General features: G+C 38.3%; 1 protein-coding gene and 1 pseudogene across 6 annotated transcripts in view; both read right to left on the bottom strand.

The window, feature by feature from the left end:
* The window catches only part of HECTD2 (HECT domain E3 ubiquitin protein ligase 2), an 86,421-nt gene that overhangs the window by 42,430 nt on the left and 19,519 nt on the right, over positions 1-24,472 (bottom strand). The gene's annotated exons all lie outside the window — the stretch shown is intronic.
* LOC110256889 lies at positions 5,984-9,343 on the bottom strand (annotated as a pseudogene).

Here is a 24,472-nt window from a genome sequence, read left to right as displayed (position 1 = left end):
AACACCTCTGAAACCACTACCAGTCAAGGAATGGAGTGTCACCAGCCCCTCCATTCTCCATTCCAATTTCAGTTAATTTCTCTCAATTTCTTTTTATTTTTCATTTTTATAAACTTTATATATTTCCTTCTTCTCACTTCTCATCTTCTAGTTCTCTTAAGGCATTACCTGTGGATGTTTGTTAGCTTTTGTGTTCCTTCTAGTTTATTTGTAAAATGTTTAAAAAAACTCTAATTCTTTCCTTTATTGTCACCTCATTTTCCAATTTTTGCAATTCTGATTTATGGTGTTCTTTCAAATGTCTAATTTTCTTAATGAATTTACTTGAAATAGTATTTTATCTATTTTTTGGTGGACGTGTTTCTGAGGGGCCATCATTGTTCAAGTGGCTGTTATTCTGTTTCTTATTCTTTTTACTACAATAAAAATTTTGTAATTAAAAATTATAGCATTTGACCTTACTTCTCTGTAGCCAATGTGATTTGAAATTAATTTTCCCAAACTTTTAGAAGGAGGTGTAGCTCCCTTTGTTGTTTATATGCAGAACTCAAATACACTCTTGGCTTGTTTTCTGGAATTTCCAGGCCCTGTTTCCCCTTCTGCTTTTATTTAGGTGCTCTCTGTCCTTAATCTCTACTGTCCCGGTGTTGCTCGGATTTGATCCTCATCTGAGAATGCCGTCCCCTACGCCTTTGCCTTGAAAGGAACCCTACTTTGGAGAATTCACAGGGGTTACCTAGTCCTTTCAGATCTCAGTATGGGCCCTCTGCATTCACCTGCTCTTGGCAAAATCCCTTCCTGTTTCAGCTCTGGTTCTCAAATGAATAACTGTTGCTCATTCTGAAGCTCTCCTGTTCTCAGGTCCACTAAACAGCCCGGATGCTTCTTCCTGCTTATACCATGGAAATCTGGTTTTGGTGATTTGTTCTGCTATTTTGGTGGGTTTACCGGAACATGTTATGAGATAATTCTGTGGTAAATGGTATCCATGATGTTGAATTTTGCTATACAGGTAGTGTTTTCCTGGGGAATTCAGGCAAGATTAAAAAGGCTGTTCCTGATGCTACTTTCACAAAATCTGTTTGACTTTTATTTCTGAAAACAGAAAAATATTTAACTGATACTCGTATTGGTTAATTTTATCAACCTATTTCTTCCTTTAGTATTTTTTTATGGTTTGTAAGCCTTTCCTCTCTAGAGATCAGATGACCATGTATCTCTTCTAATTTGTTTTCTTCATTGTAGTAACTGTTCAGTAAGTGTTAGCTATCATTATTTCTGTGTTTTATTATATAAGAGGTAATGTAGCATAAAATATAAAATAGGATTTCCCTCTATGGCTCAGTGGAAACAAACTCAGCTAGTACCCATGAGGATGCGGATTTGATTGCTGGCCTTGCTCAGTGGGCTAAGGATCTGGCGTTGCCATGAGCTGTGGTGTAGGTTGCAGACACAGCTATTACTGTGGCTGTGGCACAGGCTGGCAGCTACAGGTCCAATTCTACCCCTAGCCTGGGAACCTCCATATGCCATGAATGTGGCCCTAAAAAGATTTTTAAAAAAAGATATCTATATATATATATATAGATATACATATATATATTCTTTCCTAAATGGCTCATTTCAGAATACTGTTTATGAAAGCATGTCATTGCACATTGTTTTTTTTTGACACTTTTATCTTATATTAAGTTCTTTTATACACTGGGACCTTCTACTGGGCTATGCATTAGATTCTACTGACCTGTTTAGTTTAATAATATCTATCAATATCTGATAAGGCATTAGGACTGGTGAGAGATGATGGTGGCTTAGGCCAGAGTGAAAGTAATGGAACTGATGAGAAATGGTTTTATTTGTGACATATTCTGAGTATAGAATTAATAGGATATTCTGTTGGAAGACCTACTGAGAGAAAGGTAGAAATGCCAGGATTTACTGAGCCAAAGTTGACTTTGATAATTTAGCCTAATTGGGTGAATGGTGGGGGCATTTACTGCCATAGAGGACACCAGAACAGTTAGAGGAGGTTTTCTTTTGGGGGGGGGAGGGGAACCAAAAGTTTTCTTTTGGCCATATTTTAAAGGTGAGATGCTTAGAAGACATCCAAATGCAGATGAGTGCAGTGGAGATGTGAAGGTTTACAGTTTAGCAAAACTGTGGGATTAATGAGATCCCTAATGAGAGTGTAAACAGAGAAGAAGCCTGAGGACTGAGTTCTGGGCACTGAGGCCTGGAGCAATCCAAAGCTGGAAGCTAATTAGTTCTCCTTTTATTTCAGAGTGAAAATATTAAAGGCTTGACTTTCATTTTGAATACAGCTTAGCCTTATTTCATAATTTAAGAGGCAGTATTCTCATACTTGCTATTTTCTAAATGTATAAAAGTTCAATTTTTTAATGTAGAAATTAAGGAATCTATTTAAAAAATTTTCGGCCAATATGCTCAAATTTCCATTATTAATTCTAGTTTATGCCATTGTGGTCAAGGAATATAAACTTTTAAATTCTTCACATGAGTAATTTACTGAAAACAATTTTGTCTACATGTTGTGAAATTTTCTTTTTACAAAATCTATATTCTATGTGAAGGGTACAAAGTGAGTTAACTACAGCAACCAACATAATTAATGGAGAAATATTACAAAAATTCTTTCATGTGGAAGGACTGGAATAACATGGGAATAGGTTTATTATCAGCACTTTTATTCAACATTGTACTGGAGGTCCTGGCATGCATAAAGACAGGAAAAAGATTTTAAAGACCTAAGATTAGAAAGGAAGAAATAACAGTGTCATCTTCAGATCATATTGATTATAAACACAGACAAATCCAAAAGAATATATAATTAGAAATAGGAGAAGAGTTTAGCAAGACGGATGGATAAAGAATTTCAATATATAACCATCAACTGCACTTATAAATACCAGCAACTGGAAAATATAATACTCAAAAAAATTTGTAAAACTATGAAAAATTAAGTTCTGATAAATTATAACATTTCTGTAGAGAAAATACTAAAACTTTGCTAAGAAATTAAGACCTAGAAAAATAGAAAGCAATACCACGTTTATGGCTAGAAGTGCTGACCATCATAAAGAAGTCAATTTTCCCTAATTGATCTTCAGATTCCACACAAATCACTAAAAATTCCAGCAATATTTTGGAACTTAGTGAAGTGATTCTACAAGTCATATGGAAGGAGTTCCCTGGTGGCCTACTGGTTAAGCATTTGGCATTGCTGTGGCTTGGGTTCGATCCTGAGATGGGAATTTCTGCCTGCTGTAGATGCAGCTAAAAAAAAATTATATGGAAGACAAACAGGTAAGAACAGCTAAAGCGGAGTTCCCATTGTGGGGCATTGGGAACAAATCTGACTAGTATCCATGAGGATGTTGGCTTGATCCCTGACCTTGCTCAGTGGGCCGGAGATCCTGTGTTGCTGTGGGCTGTGGTGAGGCCAGCAGCAGCTGGAGCTCTGATTTGACCCCTAGCCTGGGAACTTCCATATGCCACCAGTGCAGTCCTTAAAAGCAAAAAAAAAAAAAAAAAAAGAATAGCTAAAGCATTTCCGAAGAAAACAGGGAACTTGCTATATCAGGTATCAAAAATGCTGAGGTTAGAGTAACTGCCTTACCAACAGAGGATTAGATAAACCGACGAACAGAAGAAAGAACCCAGAATCACGTCCATTCATACATGAAAGTTCAATACATGAAATATAGGGCAGGTCATTGGGAGAAAGAAAGGATTTGAAAATATGGTTAACCACAGGGGGGAAAAATGAAGTTGGATCCCTATCTCATACCTTAATAATTAGAAGAATCCTGATTTGGGGACAGAGAAAATTTTCTCTAAGAAAAACTAAAAAGCACAAGTATAAAAAATTGATTTTTTTTTTTTTTTTTTTTTTTTGCATTTTAGGACTGCACCCATGGTATATGTAAGTTCTGCTAGGGGTCAAATCGGAGCTACAGCTGCTGGGGTTGAATCAGAGCTATAGCTGCTGGCATACACCACAGTCAGAGCAACTTGGGATCTGAGCTGCATCTGTGACCTGCACCACAGCTCACGGCTATGCTGGATCCCCGACCCACTGAGCAAGGCCAAGGATCAAACCCTCATCTTCATGGGTTCTAGTCAGATTCGCTTCTGCTGTGCCACAACAGGAACTCCAAAAATTGATATTTTTGACTATGTTAACATTAAGAACTTCTGATTATCAAAGATTCTTTAAGGAAAAAGACAAGTTTCAAATTGGAGGGAAAATCTGAAACACACACAAAGGATGAGTAATATAAAGTAATACAGTTGTTAGACTATAGAGATATTTCCTAAAAATCATTGAGAAAAAGAGAAATAATCCAAAAGAAAAATGTGCAGAAGAATCTAACAGCCATTCTAGAAAAGGGAATACATACATTATATACACATCAAAAGATGTTCTGTCCCATTAGTAATTAAGAAAATGCAAATAAAGAATATAAGACACAATCTTATATCCATTTCATTGGCAAGAATTAAAAAGTATGATAACGTTAGAGAGGATGTGGATCAATTTGATATTTCATGTATTGCTGGTAGGAATAGAAACTGCCACAAACACTTCAAAAAACTAAAAAGCGGTTTGGCATTATCTCATAAAGATGATCATTTACTGCAGTGTATCAGAAGGCATATACGAGCATACTCACAAAAGTGCTGTTTCAGGAAAAAAAAATCTGAAAATAATCCAATTATCCATTACCCAGAGAATTGGTAAATACATTGTGACATATTTATATAATATTTACACAGCATGCAGTGCAAATGAACTATATGTTATGTTACATTATACTATATATCATTTCATATCTATCGTATTATTCAAATAAAGCAACAACAGAGTCATGCATGGACCAGTGCAGCAGCATGAACCAGAATAATTTTTTAATTGAAGCATAGTTGATTTAAAAGGTTGTGTTAATTGCTGCTGTCTGTGTTATATAATAAGATCTTGTTGCTTATCTATCCTATATGTATTAGCTTATATCTGCTATCCCACTCCCCCTTGGCAACCACAAGTCTGTTCTCTACATCCATGAGTCTATTTCTGTTTTGCAAATAAATTCAATGGTGTCATATTTCAGACTCACATGTAAGTGATATCACATGGTGTTTGTCTTTCTCTTTCTGACTTATTTCTCTTAGTATGATAATCTCTAGGTCCATCCATGTTGCTGCAAATGGCATTATTTTGTTCTTTTTTTATGACCGAGTAGTATTCCATTGTATCTATGTACCACATCTTTATCCATTCATCTGTCGATGGACATTTAGGTTGTTTCTATATCTTGGCTACTGTGAATAGTGCCAAGGGGTGCATTTATCTTTTTGAATTATAGTTCTGGATATATGCCCAGGTGTGGGATGGCTGGATCAGATGGCAATTATATTTTAGTTTTCTGAGGAACCTCCATACTGTTTTCCACAGTGGCTGCACCAACTTACATTCCCACCAACAGTGTAGGAGGATGAACCAGAATTGTGATTAATCAAGTTCTGTACATCTGAGAATCAAAAAATTTTTTTCCTAGAATTAAACTTTTTTTTTTTACTTCAAGAAAATTATAGACTCCCATGCAGTTGTAAGAAATAATACAGAGAAATAATAGAGTGATCTCATGTACCCCTGATATAGACAGTCATCGATAGTCAAAATACAGAACACTTCATCAGCATATTGTCCTTTTATAGCCAGACCCACTTTCCTCTTGCCTCTACCTCGTTTAATCCCTGGCAACCACTAATTTGTTGTTGTTTTCTTTTAAAAGACACATTTATTCAGTGTCATGATCAGACTATTAGACTCAGCAATCAACAGCATGGGTGCAAAAAAAAAAAATCTACATTAAAACTCTTTGTTGGAATGACTTACAATTTCCACAGAACAGAAACTAAAATAACCTGTTATTCAATTAGTCACAAATGCAGTCTTTGAGTATTTTTGCTCATACACAGGAGTATTGTATAAAACATGTCTTCTTTGTAGCAGCTAGGCCCTGCCACCACTGTGCTTGGCTGAGTTCACAAACCTGTTGTAATGTGTAGCTTCCCTGTCACTTCTCTGGTTCTCCTTTCCTGCTAAGCTTTGTTTCCTGGCAGTAATAATTAAAACCTTCTGCCACTGCCAACAGCTATGGCTGCTGTTGAAAATCCCATAGCCACCTTGATTTCATGGTTTGGCAAAGTACTGGCCTCCACTACCATAGGGGCCAGAACTTCTGCCTCCAAAATTTCCTCCTTTCACGGGTCCAAAATTTGAAGACTGACTGTTTTAACTGCCATAATCACTGTAGCTTCTGCTACCTCCAAAACTGCTTCCATCATTAACAAATCCATTATAGCCATCCTCACTGTCACTATATCCACCACGACTGCCATAAAAGCCACCTCAACCACTGAAGTTTCCCCATGACCAAAACTGTCATTTCTACCAAAACCACCTCCATGGCTACCACCAAAGTTTCCAGAACCACTTTGACCTCTTTGGTTGTATGAAGCACTAAACATCTCTTGCTTGGATAGGGTTTTTCTTATTTCACAGTGTGGTATTTCTGAACGATAATCTTGTCTATGGAGTCATGGTCATCAAAGGTTACAAGAGCAAAGCCTCTCTTTTTTGCCACTGCCTCCATCAGTCATGATTTCAATCACTTCAATTTTCCCACACTGTTCAAAACAATTTCTTAGGTGATGTTTTTCAGTGTCTTCTCTAATGCCACCAACAAAAATATTTTTCACAGTTAAGTAGGCAAGGGTCTTTGAGAATCTTCTCTTGAGATGGCCCTCTTGGTTCTACCTTGTGTGGTCTTGCATTCATGGCTGCATCCGCCTCCACACTGGCACATGTGACAGACCTGAAGCCTCTGGAGCACTTGGTGTTTAGGTACCTCATTACCAGTCTGTGAGCCTTTCCCATTGCTCAGAATGGCTCCTCAGACTCTAATTGGTTGTTTCAAAGTTCAAACCTCCAATGAAGAGCTTCTACAGCTTTTCCGGATCTTTGGGGGACTCTGACTTAGGCATGAATATAGTGGAGAAGAGGCCCTAACGATGCTTACTTGGCAGCATCCATGGGGAGAAAGTTATTTGGTCTTTTATTTCTATAAATTTGCCATTTCAGAAGTGCCATATAAATAGAATCGTTATCTATGTAACCTTTTGGAATTGGCTTTCTTTTACCCAGCATAATTCTCTGGACATTCCTCCTGGCTACTGCATGTATGAACAGTTTATTCCTGACCAGTAATCCATAGTATGGGTATACTACAGCTTGTTTAATCACTCAGTGAAGGACACATTTGTAGGTATGAATAAAGCTATTATAAAGATTCATGTATGGGTTCTTGGGTGAACTGAATCCTTATGACTAAGAACCCTTTTCTAGCCCTAGATCCTGAAGATCATTTCCTATGACTTTTTTTTCCCTAAATGTTCCAAAGTTTCATATTTAAGTCACTTATCAACTTTCAGTTAATATTTGTATAAGGTATGCTATCTGGGTCGATGTTTATGCACATCCAATTACTCCAGTATCAATTGTTGAAAAAGCTCTCTTCACTCTATTGAATTGCTTTTGCCCGTTAGTCAAATTGTAATTGGGCATACTTACATCACTCTATTTCTGGGTTCTTTATTCTGTTCCTTTTACTCCTGTAGTTATCCCTCCACTAGTACCTTGTAGTCTTGATTACTGTAGCTATATAGTAAATCTTGAAATGAGGCAGGCTGATTCCTCCTCCTTTAGTCTTTTTCAAAATTGTTTTAGCTTTTCTATTTCCTCTAGTGTAGTTTTTCTAGTACCCTTCCATATAAATTTGAGAACAATCTTGTCAAAAACAAAAAATGAAATCTTTCTGGGATTTTGATAAGAATGCATTAAACTTGGATATCAATTTGAGGAGAACTGGTGTCTTTTAAGTCTTCCAATCCATGAACACAGTGTCTCTCCATTTATTTAGATCTTTTAAAATTTCTTTCATTAGCAATGTGTAATTCTCAGCACACATGTCCTATAATCCTTTCCAGATTTATACCTAAGTATTTTATTCTTTTTAAAGTGATTATAAATATTTTCAAAATTTCAGTGTACATGTATTTATTGCTAACATAAATGCAATTAGTTTTTGTATATTACTGCATATCCTTCAACTTACTGCACTCATCTATTCTAAGAGCTCTGTTGTTGATTCCTTGGTTTGTTTTTTTTATGTAGATAATCATGTCATCTACAAATAACAGTTTTATTTCTTACTTTCTGATCTGGGTATCTTCTTTTTCTCGCCTTATGTTGCTGGCTAGAACTCCCAACTCTATGTTGAACAAGGTGGAGAGAATGGACATTTTTGCACTGTTCTCAATTTTAAAGGGGAAAGCATTTTAGTCTTTCACCATTAGGTAAAATGTAAGCTGTAGGTTTTTATAAATGCTTTTTACCAAGTTAAGTTAGATCTTCTCTCTCTCTCTCTTTTTTTAAATCATGAATGGGTGTTGAATTTTGTCAAATGCTTTTGATATGATCATGTGATTTATATTATTAGGCTGTTAAAATCGTGGATAACATCGATCGCTTTTCAAATAGGGAAGCAGCTTGCATTCCTTCAATAAACCCCACTTGATCACCATATATAATTCTTATATACTGCTGAATTCTATTTTCTAGTATTTTGTTAAAGACTTTTGCCATCTATATTCATGAGGGATATATTAATCTATAATTTTCTTTTTTAAAACTATTTGGTTTGGTATGGGGGTAACATTAGTTTCATAAAATGAAATGGGAAGTGTTCCTTCCTTGTCTATTCTTTTGGAAAGGTTAGATAAAATTGGTATTAACTGCTCTTTGAACATTTGGTAGAATTCCCCAGTAAAACCATCTGGACCTGGATTTCTTGATAGTTTTTAAATTATGAATTGATTCAAAATACTTTCTCATACTAGATGAGTTGTAGTAGTTTGTGTTATAGTCATTCAACCTACATTTCTCATAATGGATGAGGTGTAGTTGTTCATGTTTTTTGAGGAACCAGTTAATGTCAGCTAAGTTGTCAAATTTATATGTGTAAAGTTGTTTGTGGCAACCTCCCAACTCCCTTTTTAAATGTCTGTAGGGTCTGTTGTGAGATCCTATTTCATTTGTGATATTGATAATCTGTGTCTTCTTGTCAGTCTTGATAGAGGTTTGTCAATTTTATTTATTTGTTTAAAAAAAAAAAACCTGCTGTTTCATTGGTTTCTTTTTTTTTTTTTTTTCTTTTGCTTTTTAGGGCCACACCTGTGGCATATGGAAGTTCCCAGGCTAGGGGTTGAACTGGAGCTACAGCCACTGGACTACGCCACAGCTACAGCAATGTGGGATCCTGAGCAGTGTCTGCAACCTACACCACAGCTCATGCCAAAGCCAGATCCTTAACCCACTGAGCAAGGCCAGGGATTGAACCCGCATCCTCATGGATCCTAGTCGGGTTCATTAACTGCTAATTACGAAGGGAACTCCCGATTTTTCTCTTTTCAATGTTACTCATTCTTTGTTCTTATCTTTACCTTTTCTCCATTCTGCTTACTTAGGATTTATTTTGCTCCTTTTTTCTTAGGTTCTTGAGGTGGGAGCATAAATGTTGGTTTTGAAACTTTCTCTTTTTCCTAATGTATGCATGATTGCTATACATTTCTCCTTTCCTTATTGCTTTGCGAGTATTTTGATATGCTCTTTGAAAATTTTCATTCAGTTCCACTCATTTTTAGTTTCCCTTTAGATTTCTTCTTTAACATATAGGTTATTTAGTAATGTGTTGTTTAGTTTCCAGATGCTTGGAGATTTTTCTGCTACTGATTTCTAATTTGATGCTACTGTGGTCAGCAAACATACTCTGCATTATTTTTATTATTTTGGGGGAGTCTTTTTTTGTCTTTTCTGGGGCCACAACCACAGCACATGGAGGTTCCCAGGGTAGGGGTCCATTCAGAGCTGTAGCTGCCAGCCTACGCCACAGCCAAAGCAATATGGCATCTGAGCTGCATCTGCGATGTACACCACAGCTCACAGCAACGCTGGATCCTTAACCCACAGACCGAGGCCAGGGATCAAACCCGCAACTTCATGGTTCCTAGTCGGATTTGTTGACCACTGAGCCATGATGGGAACGCCCATACGCTGTATTTTTTTAATTCTTTAAAATTTCTTGAGTTTTGTTTAGTGGCCCAGGATGTGTCATTGTTGGTTTATGTTCTGTGGACTTGAAAACATAAACTTGAAAAGCATGTATATTCCCTGCTGTTGGATGGAACATAAATGCTATTAGCCCCTGTTGGTTAATGAACAGTTGAGTTCCTCTATATTCTATACCTTGCTGATTTTCTGTCTAGGTGTGTTAAATCCACAATTATAATTGTCAAATCCAACTGTGGATTTTTCTGTTTCTCTTTTCACTTCTACCAGTTTTTGCTCCACATAACTTACAACTCTATTATTTTATGTAATTGCTTATCTTCTTGATGATCATCCTTTTTATCATTACACAACATCCATCTCTCTGCCTCTACTAATTTCTTTGTTCTGAGTTTACATTCCTGATATTAATATAGCCATTACTGTATTGTTTCCCATCCTTTTACTTTCAACCTGTCTATATTATTATATTTGAATTGAGTTTCTTGTAGACAGCACAAAGTTGGGGCAAGTTTTTAATCTGTTCTGCTAATCTCTGTCTTTTAATTGATGTATTTAGACCATTTACATTTAATATAATTATTGCTATGTTAGGGATTAAGTCTGTCATTTATTTTTGTTTTCATTTTTTCTCTTATTTTTCCTGCTTCCCAGAAGGTTACTTAAGAATTCTATTTTTTAGATTTCCATTTTGATTTATCCATAGTGTCACTGAAAGGTTGCTCTAGATATTACATAATAACTTAGTTTACTTCTGTCATCATTTTACCAGTTGGAGTATAGAAATTATACCTGCTTATACAACTTTTTACCCCTTTCTGTTCATAATTATCTTAAGTATTTCCTTATATTCATTTAGAACCAAACTCTAGTCAGTGTTATGCTTGTTTCCACTATCAACCATAAATTATTCATTTAAAAAATTTTTTGTAGTTGATTTAAACTATTCTTTAAATTTCTGCTGTACAGCAAGGTGACGCAGTTACACAAATATATATACATTCTTTTCCTCACATTATCCTCCATCATGTTCCATCGCAAGTGACTGGATATAGTTCTCTATGTTATACCATAGGATCTCAACCATAATTTAGAAAACAAAAGACAAAGGAAAGTCTATTGTATTTCCCTATTTTTTGCTTATTGTTGCTTATTTTTCTTGATGTTTTAGGTTCTTTATTATTTCCTCTCTGCTTAGAAAACCTCTTAATGCATTTTTTCTTTTTAAAAAAATGTTTATTGAAATATAGTTGACTTGCAATGTCGTGTTAGTTTCAGGTGTACAGTAGTGATTCATATATATATGTATATATGTATATATACTTTTAAGCCATCTACTGGCAACAAATTCTCATTTTTCTTCATCTTAGAATGTCTTCATATCCTCTGTTAGTCCTGAAAAATATTTTCACCAGGTACAGGATTCTGGGTTGGCAGTTCTTTCAGCCACTTCCTTTCAGCCTTCATGGTTACTGATAAGAAATTTGCTGTTATTGAAAGGTATTCCCCTATAAGTAAAGATGTTGTGTTTCTCTGGTTGCTTTAGTTTTCGGAGGTCTAATTATGACATGACCTGATGAGGATTTCTGTGGTTTTACCCTCTATGGGATTTTCTCTGCTCCTTCAAGCTATGGATTTATGTATCTTGCCAAATGTGGGAAGCTTTCGGTCATCTTTTGAGTACTTTTTCAGCCTACCCTCTTTTTCTTCTCCTTTCAATAACAAGAAAGTAACACCTTTTGTCTGAAACAACTCACTTTTTCTTTCCAGTCTATTGTCTCTTTGTTGTTCAGACTAGGTAATTTCCATTGTTCTATATTCCAGCTCATTTTTCCTGTCCCCTCCACTCTGCTGTTGAGCCCATCCACTATGCATTTTACTTTGGCTATTATATTCTGGTTACTGTATTTTGGAAGTATTAATACTTCCAAGCCAACAGAATAGATTAACACTCTATAAATTCTAAATTCTACAATAATGAAATGTATCTATACAGAACTTAATTCCCCTCTAATGTAATCAGGATATATTTTCAACCAAGTTTGATTGATTCAACTAAGATGACTGATACAATGGTATCAGCAGTAATAGCTATAAAGTCCTCCTTTCTTCCTTATTCACTCTCCCAATCAAGCATCTATCCTTGGATCTATAACGTACTTTAACAGACTGAGACAGATTTTATTAGTGTTTTAAAATACACTTTTCAGAGTTCTCACTGTGGCTCAGCAGTAACAAAACCAACTAGTATCCATGATGATGCAGGTTCAATCCCCGGCCCTGCTCAGTGGGTCAAGGATTTCGCATTGCTGTGAGCTGCGGTGTAAGTCACAGATACAGCTTGGATCCTATGTTGCTGTGGCTGTGGTGTAGGCCAGCAGCTGCAGCTCTGATTCGACCCCTAGCCCGGGAACTTCCATATGCCATGGGTGCAGCACTAAACAGAGAAAAAAAAATACACTTCCCTATTATAAGGTAGTCCAGAGATGCCAATTTCTTATATGCAGTAGCAATGGTTTTCAAACTTTACTGTATATCAGAATGACCTGATGACTTTGTTGAAATAAAACACAGATTACTAGGCCCTCTCAAAGTCTGTGATTCAGTAGGTCTGGGATTGGCCCAAGAATCTGCATTTCTCACAGGCTAGTCTGCGGATAACCCTAAGAAACATTATTCAGTGGTTTAAGGAGAGAAAAATTATGCTGACAATATAAAACAGATGATTAAATTTCTCTAATTCAGTTCTGTAATTGATTTTTATAACCTTTATTAAGTATGGAAATATCCAATTTCTAGCAATTTGTACTTAAGCCCAAATTGGATGGAAGTTTAATTTATTAGTGAGTAAAATTAGGTATCTCTGCACATGATTTCTTACGGGTTTTGTTTGGAAATCTTTTTTTTTTTTTTTTTTTTAGACTTTTTTTTGTCTTATAGCACTGACTTTTTTTTTTTTTTTTTTTTGCCATTTCTTGGGCCGCTCCCGCGGCATGTGTAGGTTCCCAGGCTAGGGGTCGAATCAGAGCTGTAGCTGCCAGCCTATCTATGCCAGAGCCGCAGCAACGCGGGACCCGAGCCATGTCTGCGACCTACACCACAGCTCATGGCAACGCCGGATCGTTAACCCACTGAGCAAGGGCAGGGACCGAACCCACAACCTCATGGTTCCTAGTCGGATTCGTTAACCACTGCGCCACGACGGGAACTCCTGGAAATCTTTATTAAGGGCAAAGAATGTTGCAGGAAAACTCTCTCCAACACCAGTTTTATTACGAGTATCTTTTGAGGCTCCTCTACACTTTCTCTTCCTCTTCACCAGGCATACCCTTTCCTATCCCTTCCCACACACCTTCCCAACCTGGCTATAAACACCCACTATTAGATACAAACAGACTCATTCATATATAAATTAACTTATTCACTCACAGAGCATATATACACATTTTTATACCCACTCATTTTTATTAATACCATGCTGAGGTGGAAAAGTGAAATTCTAGTTAGTAAGAGAACTGGGTTTTGGCAAAGACTGGGAGTGGGGAGATTCTTATATAAGCAAAATTGTAATGCCAAAGCTAAAAAGATTACAGGGTGAGGTTAGAACCAGAAGTCCAGATGGAATTTATTTTTAGTTAGAAAGGTAACTTGGACTGAAGAGTAATGCAGAAGGTTAACCTACTATGTTAATGAAACTTGAGTCAGAAAGAAAGGCAGAATCCTTTCCTCACATTAGTGAATGAAAGCCAAACTACAGGATGTGACATTCAGCTATTAAGAAAGGAAGAATAACAGCTCACAGCTGCTCTCATGTCCCTAAATATCAAGGCATTGTTTCCAGAGACAGGCTTTCAGCCTGTTCTCACAGATGGTTATTAAAATCTAATTCAAAAGAGAAAATCAATAACTGTGGTGATGAAGGATTAATTAAATCTCAAATTGATATTATAAATAGAACAGGCAAATCTTTGCCTATCATAGGCAGCTTTTTCTGCAATATAGAATATTGTAATACACTGAAAAAAGTCAAAATATATTTATCAGTGAACCTGTTATTTATGTTTCATTAGCTAATACTTGGGAACACTCTGTGCTAAATTGATAAGCAGTAATCATTTTCCCTTTCTTTTAATATAGTGTTGCCAATTTTAGTGGGTTGCTTAGAAACATTAAGTAAAACACTTGATGCCATGCAAGAAGAGTCAGGGTTATGGTGGGGGTTGTATTATACGTTTTTTAATGTGAAGATCATAATATAATGATATGTAAGGATGTGAGATTATTAACCAAATTTTACACAGCTCACTGTTTTCAGGAAACTATCACAGGCTGACTCTGATTGAAGACCAGTAATATATAGCTTTCCACAACCGCAGCCACCAAACTGAACACTAACATTGTAAACTGGCCACATGATGAGGAGACTTGAAGACCGTTTCTGGTCAGCCAGCACAGGTAGCAAGGGCAGCAACAAAGGTAACGAGAGTCTCTATGTGGGTTAGATGTTCAGTAGGAAGAACCTAGGTCTCCATTCTTTTTTTTTTTGGTCTTTTTGCTATTTCTTGGGCCACTCCCTCGGCATATGGAGGTTCCCAGGCTAGGGGTCGAATCGGAGCTGTAGCCACCGGTCTACACCAGAGCCACAGCAACGTGGGATCGGAGCCGCGTCTGCAACCTACACCACAGCTCACGGCAACGCCAGATCTTTAACCTACTGAGCAAGGGCAGGGACCGAACCTGCAACCTCATGGTTCCTAGTCAGATTCACTGCGCCACGACGGGAACTCCTAGGTCTCCATTCTTTATCCCCCTACTGCTGGAGAGGAAACACTGATATAAAGGTTTGCTGCTGGTAACACACTGTTGCAAAAATGCTATAACCTAAGCTTCATCCCAAATAATGAGTAATTAAATAAGTAATAAATGAGTAATGGAAAAAGCACTAGCATTGGAAGTAAGGGCCTAGGTCCTATTGTTGGCTAGGTTACATTTATAACCTTGGGCAAGGCATTCAAACTCCTCAGGCCTTAGTTGTGACATTATAAAATCAAAGAGATGGCCTAAGCCTGTGGTTCCCAAGGCTCCCAAGAACTTCAAGAGCCAGCTCAGGGGGATGGTGCTGTGTGGATGTGTCTACCCAGAGCAGCTCAGCTTTTCTCTGCTAACTATAATGATGCTCTAAGCAAAATTATTTTTCTAAAAGTGCTTTGTTATGAAAATAAAAAATAACAAAAACAGGTTTGAAAACCATTAGTTTAGTAATTTCTTTTTTAAAAAATAATTCAATGAATTTATTATATTTATAGGTGTACAACCACTATCACAAGCTAATTTTAGAACATTTCCATCTCCAAAACCCTCAGTCCACCCCTCTCTCCCACCTACCTGTCCCCTTTGGTAACCATAAACTTTGCAAAGTCTGTGAGTCTATTTCTATTCTACAAATAAGTTCATTTGTATCCTTTTTTTAAGATTCCACATATAAGTGACATCATATGATGTTTGTCTTTCACTAAGTTCACTTAGTATGATAATTTCTAGGTCCATCCATGTTGCTGGAAATGTCATGATTTCATTCTTTTTTATGGCTGAGTTATATTCCACTGTATATACGTACCACATCTTCTTTATCCACACCTCTGTCTTGGCTATTGTAAATAAAGTGCTGAAATGAACATTTAGGTTGCTTCCATGTCTTGGCTATTACAAACAGTGCTGCAATGAACACTGGGGTACATGTATCTTTTCAAGATGGTTCAATAATTTCTAACTTCCATCCCTACAACTTTTAAGAGCAAAATAGTCAGGACTTATAAACCAATCAAAAAGGTAAAAAAATTTCTCTCTGAGAGTGAACTCTATAATGACTTATAATAGAAAAATTGAAGAGGCCCAAAAACTTAACAGGCGTGTGTCATCTAAACACTTGTTTTGGTTATAACTTCCTGCCTTACAACAAGGTAAAAGGAGATCTGAACTAAGAGTCAGAAAGACCTGGCTTCTCTTTCTGGATCTATATTTTACATTCACACGGTGTGGTGGTTTTACAATATGTCCATAAATTCTTTGATATTCCTATCAAAAGATGAAGTCTAATTCTTCTCCCTTGAATATGGTCTAGCTTTACTAGCTCCCTGCCAATGAAAAATGTGGCAAAAGTGATGATGTATGGCTAGATTACAAAGGCAATAAAATTTCTTCTTGGCTGTCTCTTTTGGGATGCTGGCCCTTGGAATCAGGTACGATTCTGTGAGGAAGCCAAGCAGCCAATGAAAAGGCCTAGTGTAGGTATTCCAGCTAGAATCTAAAGTCCAAGCCTACAGCCAGCATCAATCAGCAGCATGTGAGTGAACCAAGCCTTCAGGTGCTTCCAAGTGATGGAAGACAGAGACCAAAACAAACAAAAGCAACTTGGAAGAATCAGAAATCATGCAAGTATAGAAAAAAAAAAATTTCTTTAAACCTACCACTAATTTACTAAAAGGAATAAGACGATATAACCGAAAATAAAACAAACAAAAAGACGATATGACCAGGAAATAATAAGGTTCTATAAAAGTAGAGAAGGGAAAAAAGAATTCTTGTTAATTAAAAGCATATTAGCAGAAATAAAATACCTAATAGAAGAGTTTTGAGGAAATTCTAAAAAATATAGAGCAAAAGGATAAAGAAATGGAAAGTAGGAGTGAAAAAAACTAGAAAACTAGGAGTTCAGAAAGTTTGACTTTTGAACAGTAGGGGAATCTGGAAGGCAAGGATAGCTAAAGGAGATGGGAAGAAATCATCAATAAAAAATTTCTAGAAAATTTCTTGGAATTCAAGGACATGAGTTGTTTGATGGAAAGGGCCTACCTAATACACTGCATAAGAGATGAAAACAGACCTACACCAACATGGAGCATTTTGCAATTTCAAAATCCCTAAGACAAAGAGATGGTTCTACAAGATTCCAGAGATAGAGATAGACAGAAGTAGAGAGATGGAGATAGATATCTTACACAAAAGACCAGGAATCACAATGGCCAAAGATGAGAACCTAACTCTGCACAAATCAGAACACAGTGGCCCAGGAGTGAGCAATTCTGATGCCTGTCGTCACCCAGACCCTGACTGCTTTTGTGCTCTTCTTAACTGGAGACAGAAGGAACAGGTGAGCCTACCCCATACCTGTACTTTGGCTTGGCTTGCCAGCGGGGTGATAAAATCCCTCCCCTCCACTTCTATCTCATAGCTCTAGCCCACGGTACTCCTGACAGCTGGAGAGGCTATATTTCTGCCTGACAACTAATACACAGTCTGAACCACAGCTGTCAGATATCCCAATACCTGTCTGTTGTTTCCCAGCTCTCACTCATGACCTTGTCCCCTGACTACCCCAGAAGGGACTCACACATTTTGGGGAAGCCAGGTCTGATTCAGAGACCCTGTTCAGATTACTATCTCCTGGGGGTCTTAACCTAAGAGTGGCAGCATTGCCCCTTACACATCCAGGTTTGTACTTGCAGTTTGTGCTTGCAGTTTTTCAAAACTAAATGAAAAACTTTTTTTTTTTAAATCAAGGGAACAGTAGCTACCTCTGGATGGAAAGGCAGGGCAATATGATTGAGGTGGGCTCACTGGGGCTTTTAAGGGGGCTGGTAATGTTCGTTTTCTAAATTTGAGTGCTAAGTTCATGAGGTTCCATTTCATTATTATTGAAACCATATACAAATGTTGACTACATGCTTCTGTATGTGTGATATGCTTCAAATGTCAAACAATTTGTACAGTCACAGATGAGGTAAGAGTGATAGAGACTTCTGCCCTATCATAATCCCTGTCCCTAGAACTTAGATGCTTATATCTATTATTCCTCACATTTACTGAATTTCATAAAATGAATGCTCTTAAATGCTTTTTTTTTCATTTATCTTTGCAAGCTTATGAAGTAGCTTCCTTATTATCCCATTTTACAGATGGGAAAACAAGCACAGAAAGGGTAAATAACTTTTCCAAGATCATACAGCCAGTAAGTTACAGAGTCAGGATTCAAACCTACCCTGGTAAGTTACCAAACCCATGTTATTTTCACTGCTGACTCAAGTCAAACTTTCTATCATGTATAAGAACAAGTGGCAAAACTGAATCCTAAATTTACATGGAAGTAGGAGCTAGTAAACCATAAAATGTCAAACAAAATTCAACAAGGATCAAACAAAACCATTTGGTATCTCGGGAAATTAACCCCTTAAGCCAAAAGGCTCAGGTGAAGAAGCTCTTTTACAAGGCATAATGCCCCATTCCCCCTTCCTACAGATGAGCAAATGAAGGTTCAGAAGGGCTTAAGTTTAATATCTAAGGTCCCAGTGATAGTTACTGGTAGTAATAAACTCAAAGACTCAGTTCTTGCTTAATATCATAATTGACAGCCTGTGAGTACTGGGCAGATATGAGGTGAGCTACAATTTGAAGGAGCCCCCTGGCAGTTCCATACTCTGTATTGCTTCTGACTACTTCAGTAGTGGCAAGTCACTGGAACAGGGACAGACCAGAGTGGATTAGTCATAACAGGTGGTGTTTATATCATTGTCTATAGGATGACTTTTCTGAACAGTTGGCAAAAAATAAAACTGAAGGTGGGAGAGAGAAAGGAAGAGAGGGGAGGAAAAACCCACTCTGACTCACAGGGCTTTAGCCATCAGAGCCAAATAAAGTGATACATTCACTGGTATTTTGAGATGTACTTTTTACTAAGTTCAATGCTGTGTGTGTTTGTAAAACTGCAATAAAAACATACATAAAGTGTTCTTTTATTGGGCCAGTTATAAAAATACTCAAAAAACCTTTTTCTACAAGGTTATCTCTTGAATAAATAGAATAAATGCCTTATACTGGACATATCTTGGGGAAGTTATTGAAGCCCTGAGATAGACTACTGGGCAATACAGCCAGAAACCCAGAAAAAATCCTCCTATATATTTCCTCATTCAGTAAACTGTTTACCGAGTAACCTTTATGTGCCATGGTCACTGGATCCTGGAGATAACACAGACATTGTAAATGCATTTACCCCTGGACCCAGCAATCCCATTTCTATAAATCTGCATAGGAACAAAATGACATCTGTACAGAGCCATTCACTGTGGCATTGCTTACAAGAGCAAAAGATAAACAACTTATTTTTAAAAAGATCTTAGTACATCCAATGCAATGGAATATAGTTATAAAAAAAGTAAGGAAGCTCTTTATCTACTGATATAGAAAGAAATCCAGGGTGCATTAACTAACAAAAACCCAAAGTGCTAGACCATATGTAGGTAGGTACTTTTTAAGATCAAATGGAAAATTAGAATCTATATTTTTATTTGCTTTCATTTGCACAAAGAAACACAGGAAAGAATAAAAAAGACAAACCTGAAAAAATATTCATGATGTTGATGTCAGAGAGTGTTTTGCCTATGTTTTCTTCTAGGAGTTTGATGGTGTCCTGTCGTATATTTAAGTCTTTCAGCCATTTGGAGTTTATTTTTGTGCATGGTGTGAGGGTGTGTTCTAGTTTCATTGCTTTGCATGTTGCTGTCCAGGTTTCCCAGCAATGCTTGCTGAATAGACTTTCTTTTTCCCATTTTATGTTCTTGCCTCCCTTGTCAAAGATTAATTGACCATAGGTGTCAGGGTTTATTTGTGGATTCTCTATTCTGTTCCATTGGTCTGTCTGTCTGTTTTGATACCAGTACCATACTGTTTTGATGACTGTGGCTTTGTAGTGAAATGAGCCAGAAAGACAAAGACAAATACCATATGATATCACTTATAACTGGAATCTAATATCCAGCACAAATGAACATCTCCTCAGAAAAGAAAATCATGGACTTGGAGAAGAGACTTGTGGCTGCCTGATGGGAGGGGGAGGGAGTGGGAGGGATCGGGAGCTTGGGCTTATCAGACACAACTTAGAATAGATTTACAAGGAGATCCTGCTGAATAGCATTGAGAACTATGTCTAGATACTCATGTTGCAACAGAAGAAAGGGTGGGGGAAAAAATGTAATTGTAATGTATACATGTAAGGATAACCTGACCCCCTTGCTGTACAATGGGAAAATTAAAAAAAAAAAAAAAAGAATAAAAAAGACAGTCGGGAAGAGTGTGAAAATGAGACATTTGAAACATACCTATTTTTAGAGTTTTGCTTTTTGGAACATGTATTATCCATTCAAAAATTTAACTTTAATATAAAAAAAATCAGACTAGCCCTTTCCCTCTCAAAAAAAAAAAAAAAAAAAAAAAAAGCTAGTTAAGTCACAGATAAGTCAACAAACCAATGCAGCAAAGTACACTAAGTTCTTGATAGATATATCTGTCCCATAGGCATGGTTAAGAAAAGCCAAATCCAAGATTACTCACTCTGACCTAGAAAAGGATCGTGGAGTTTTGGTGCCAAATCAATTCATTCTCCCAGGAAGCCTGGGGATGGGGTCATTTCAGGTCTTCGAGATACTTCTTCTAAGGTAGGAATCCTACAGCAGTTACTGCAAGTCCTTTTCTCTCCCCAGATGGCAAGTCCTGTGCTGGGTCTCTGCTAACAATCTGCTTCCTGGTCTTCTCTGGGGCTGCTCGTGGAGGGACTGTGAAAACCCTGTGGTCCTTCACCTGGGAATAGATGCCAGCACCCCACCACACACAGATCTAGCACCCTCTGAGCGGAACACCACCCTGTTCTCCCCCTGGCTCTTTCACAGCAGCAAGGAGCATGGGACCCATTTCTCCAGAGTGTGTAAAAACTGCACAGCTCACTGTCCCATTGTGGGGCTCTTCTAGAGTCAGCTCGAAATGGGCTGAACTGGGAGAAGAAGGTGCCCCCGAGCACTATCAGAGTTCATGTCCACTCTGAGTCACCAAGGGCGCGAAGAGATTTAAAAAGTATGAGGAAGGACTTTTTTCTTTTAAAGACGGCCTGTGGTGTTTAAAGACGTTTTAAATAATCTGAAAGGGGCATAATCAGTTTAGAAAGGGGGGTACAGGGGAGTAAGAGCGGGTGGAGTGCTCACCCCGCTCCACAGTGACTTATATTTGTACTGTTTCTCTGAAGATGCATCATCTCAGCAGCTGTGATAGTAGGTAAAACTCCTACACTGCTCCGCTCTTTAAAAGGACAGCCAACTCGACAGGCACACCTAGTCATGTGATCCACAGGGAGGAAAGGCATCCCTCAGCTGTTAGGTAAACCCACGCTGGGCTTTTGCAGCTTCTCTAATACCACTCGAAGATCAGACCGGGAGACAAGCTGTTAGAGAATACCCAGCATAGGTCTCGCTAGAGGGAGGAAAACTGTAATAACTGCCAAGAATGATACATCTTTGAAGAAACAACCTTATTGGCGAGAGAGGCTTCCCAAAAGATCAAGGAATTATACACATGCTTACATGTGGAAGACTCAGTCAAACCTCCCACTCAATAGAAGACATCCTCCTGCAGCAGCCCTGACATATGAACTCTGTGTCATGCCCAAATTCAAGTGGCATCCAGACAAAGCAGCTAAGAAGTCAGCACTAGGAGTTCCAAAAAGAGGCCTCTTCCTCTAGAGTGATGTACACAAATACTGCAAGTTCAGGTCGGGGCTGAGTCCAGATTCCACAAGAATGGAACAGATGAGGGAGAAGCAGACAGGCGGTGGGAGCTCAAGTAGGTGGACCACATTCCAGATCAACGCATCCACCCAGGGAGGCGGGAGGCAGGTGTGGGCAACACGTTGACAAGTTGGGTTCAGAGATCAAGATATGGAAGGAATGGAATATAGGAATCAGTGGTAATCAAAGGCTAAGGAATCTTGCTTCTCCTTAGCAGGCAGTTCAATGTTCATTAAGTTCCTAACCCTTTGCTGGAGGCTGAACTGTGTCTGCCAAAAAGATATGCTGGAGACCTAAATCCCTAGGACCTGTGAACATGACCTTATTTGGAAACAAGGTCTTTGCAGATATAATCAAGTTTAGATGACTGATCCAGTGACTGGTGTCCTTATAAGAAGAGGGAAATTTGGGCACAGAAAGACACGCAGAGGAGAAGGTCTTATGAAGACGGGGCAGAGACTGGCTTGAGGCATCTACAAAGCCAAAGGACATCAGAATTACAGGCAACCAGCAAAAGCTGGGAGAGAAGTGGGGGAGTGATCCACTCTCAGAACCTTCAGAAGGGACCAATCCAGCCAACACCTGAACGTCAGACTTCCAGACCCATGAGAGAATACATTTCTGTTGTTTTAGGCCACTGAGTTTGTGGTACTTTGTCACAGCAGCCCTAGGAAACAAACACATCTTTCAGGGGGCCTACTGAATTCACAGTGAGAAAAAGTGAGTTTCCTTCTTCCATTTCCTCCTCCTACTTCCTCTCTTCCTTGCAGTCCATAGTCAGAGTAAGAAGTGCCTTTCTCTCCTTGCTGGAGTCAACACCTCAACACTTACGCTTATATTCTTCCTTGATCCTGTCCTCACACCACTTCTCTATTCTTTCTGTCCATTTTATTATTTTATGTTCCTACTGCAACTTCATTCGTGGAGTCAGATCGTTTCGAATGACCATACTACCCTACAAGATTCCACTGTTCTTTCAGTTCAAGCTACTCGAAGAGCGGTCTACACTACCCTAGATCCTCCACTAATCCACATCTTAAGTCTTCACCATTTGAATTCTCCTCATAGAATCCCACTGGAATTGTGCTCAAAGTTACCAATAAAGCACATCAACCAACAAATCCTTGGCTCTGTCTCAGTGCTTACTCATCTGATTCCTTCCGAGCAATGGCACTACTGACCCGATCCTCTTTTAATTTTCTTTTCCCTTCAATTTCCAAGCCCTGGCACAACCTGGTTCTCTTAATTCCTTCAAGGCTCATTTCCTTTTTGGTCACCAACTCTTTCTTCTTTTACACTACCTTTGGCTCTTTTTCCTTTTCTGTCTGGGCCATTCATTAGCTATGTAAATTCATGTGGGGAACCCTCTGCGGCTTAAGTGCTGCTTACCCTTGAAGTAGGAAAATAATTCCTATCTCAGGCTGCTGCAGGGGCTACATGAGTTTATATATACACAGTGCTCAGAACTGTGCCTGTGGAGTTCCCGTCATGGCGCAGTGGTTAACGAATCCGACTAGGAACCATGAGGTTGCAGGTTCGATTCCCGGCCTTGCTCAGTGGGTTAACGATCCAGCGTTGCCGTGATCTGTGGTGTAGGTCACAGATGCGGCTCGGATCCCACATTGCTGTGGCTCTGGCGTAGGCTGGTGGCTACAGCTCCGATTAGACCCCTAGCCTGGGAACCTCCATATGCCATGGGAGCGGCCCAAGAAATGGCAAAAAGACAAAAAAAACAACAACAACAACAAAAAAAAAAACTGTGCCTGCCACGCAGCAGGCACTAGGAGTTCTGGTGGGGCTGCTGCTGTTTCTGCTCCTGCACACACTCTCATGGCTCTTTCCCTCTCAGGTTCTCTCTTGTTCTACTCTAAGCAGTAAACACTTGCTAAGACCCTCTAATGGACAAGGCAACTGCCCTAGGGTCTGCAAGGGTTATGTTTATTCCCTCGTGAAACATACAGTCTTGGAGATTAAAGTAAACAAACGATACTACACCCAACTGAGAAACTAAAAGAGGTAAGGGAAAAACCTCAAGTTGTAAGAAGGGAAGAAGTCCATTTGGTTAGGGAGAATCAGCAAAGGTTTAGTAAAAAGGTAGCTCTGAAGAACAGCCAGGATCTGATAGGTAGAGAGGAGGGGGGAGTGCGTTCCAGGCAGCGGGAATGAACTGCAAAAACTCTGAGGTAAGATATAAGGCAACCAGGAGAGAGTAGCTGAAATGTAAGTTACAGGTAGGAGAAAAGTGGGAGACAAAGTTGAAAAGCTGTCATATTACGAATATCCTTGAGCATCAAGTTAAAAATTTTTTAAATTTAATTTTGGAAGCATCAGGGAGTATGGAGATGATGTAATTAAAGTTGTATGATTAATGTGATAGGATTAGTCAGGCAAGGGAAACAAGTCATCAGGAGTTCCCTCTATCTGTCAGAACAAAAGTTTTGTTGTCAGAAGATGTGGGACTGAATTGTGGTTCTGTCCCTCAGCAGCGTGCCCTTGGCCAAGTCACTTATCCTGTCTGAGCCCCAGTTTTCTTACTTATAAGATGGGTGCGATAAACAGAATGTTAAGATGGCCCTATGATTTTCAGCCTCCTGATGTTCCATCCTGATTACACTGTAGTACATGATGAAAGGGATGGGGCAGATCTAATTAA

This window comes from Sus scrofa, chromosome 14 (genome assembly GCF_000003025.6).
Source record: "Sus scrofa isolate TJ Tabasco breed Duroc chromosome 14, Sscrofa11.1, whole genome shotgun sequence".
Lineage (NCBI taxonomy): Eukaryota > Metazoa > Chordata > Mammalia > Artiodactyla > Suidae > Sus > Sus scrofa.
The sequence above is the reverse complement of the archived record's forward strand: the minus strand, read 5'-3'. Positions and strand labels throughout refer to the sequence as shown.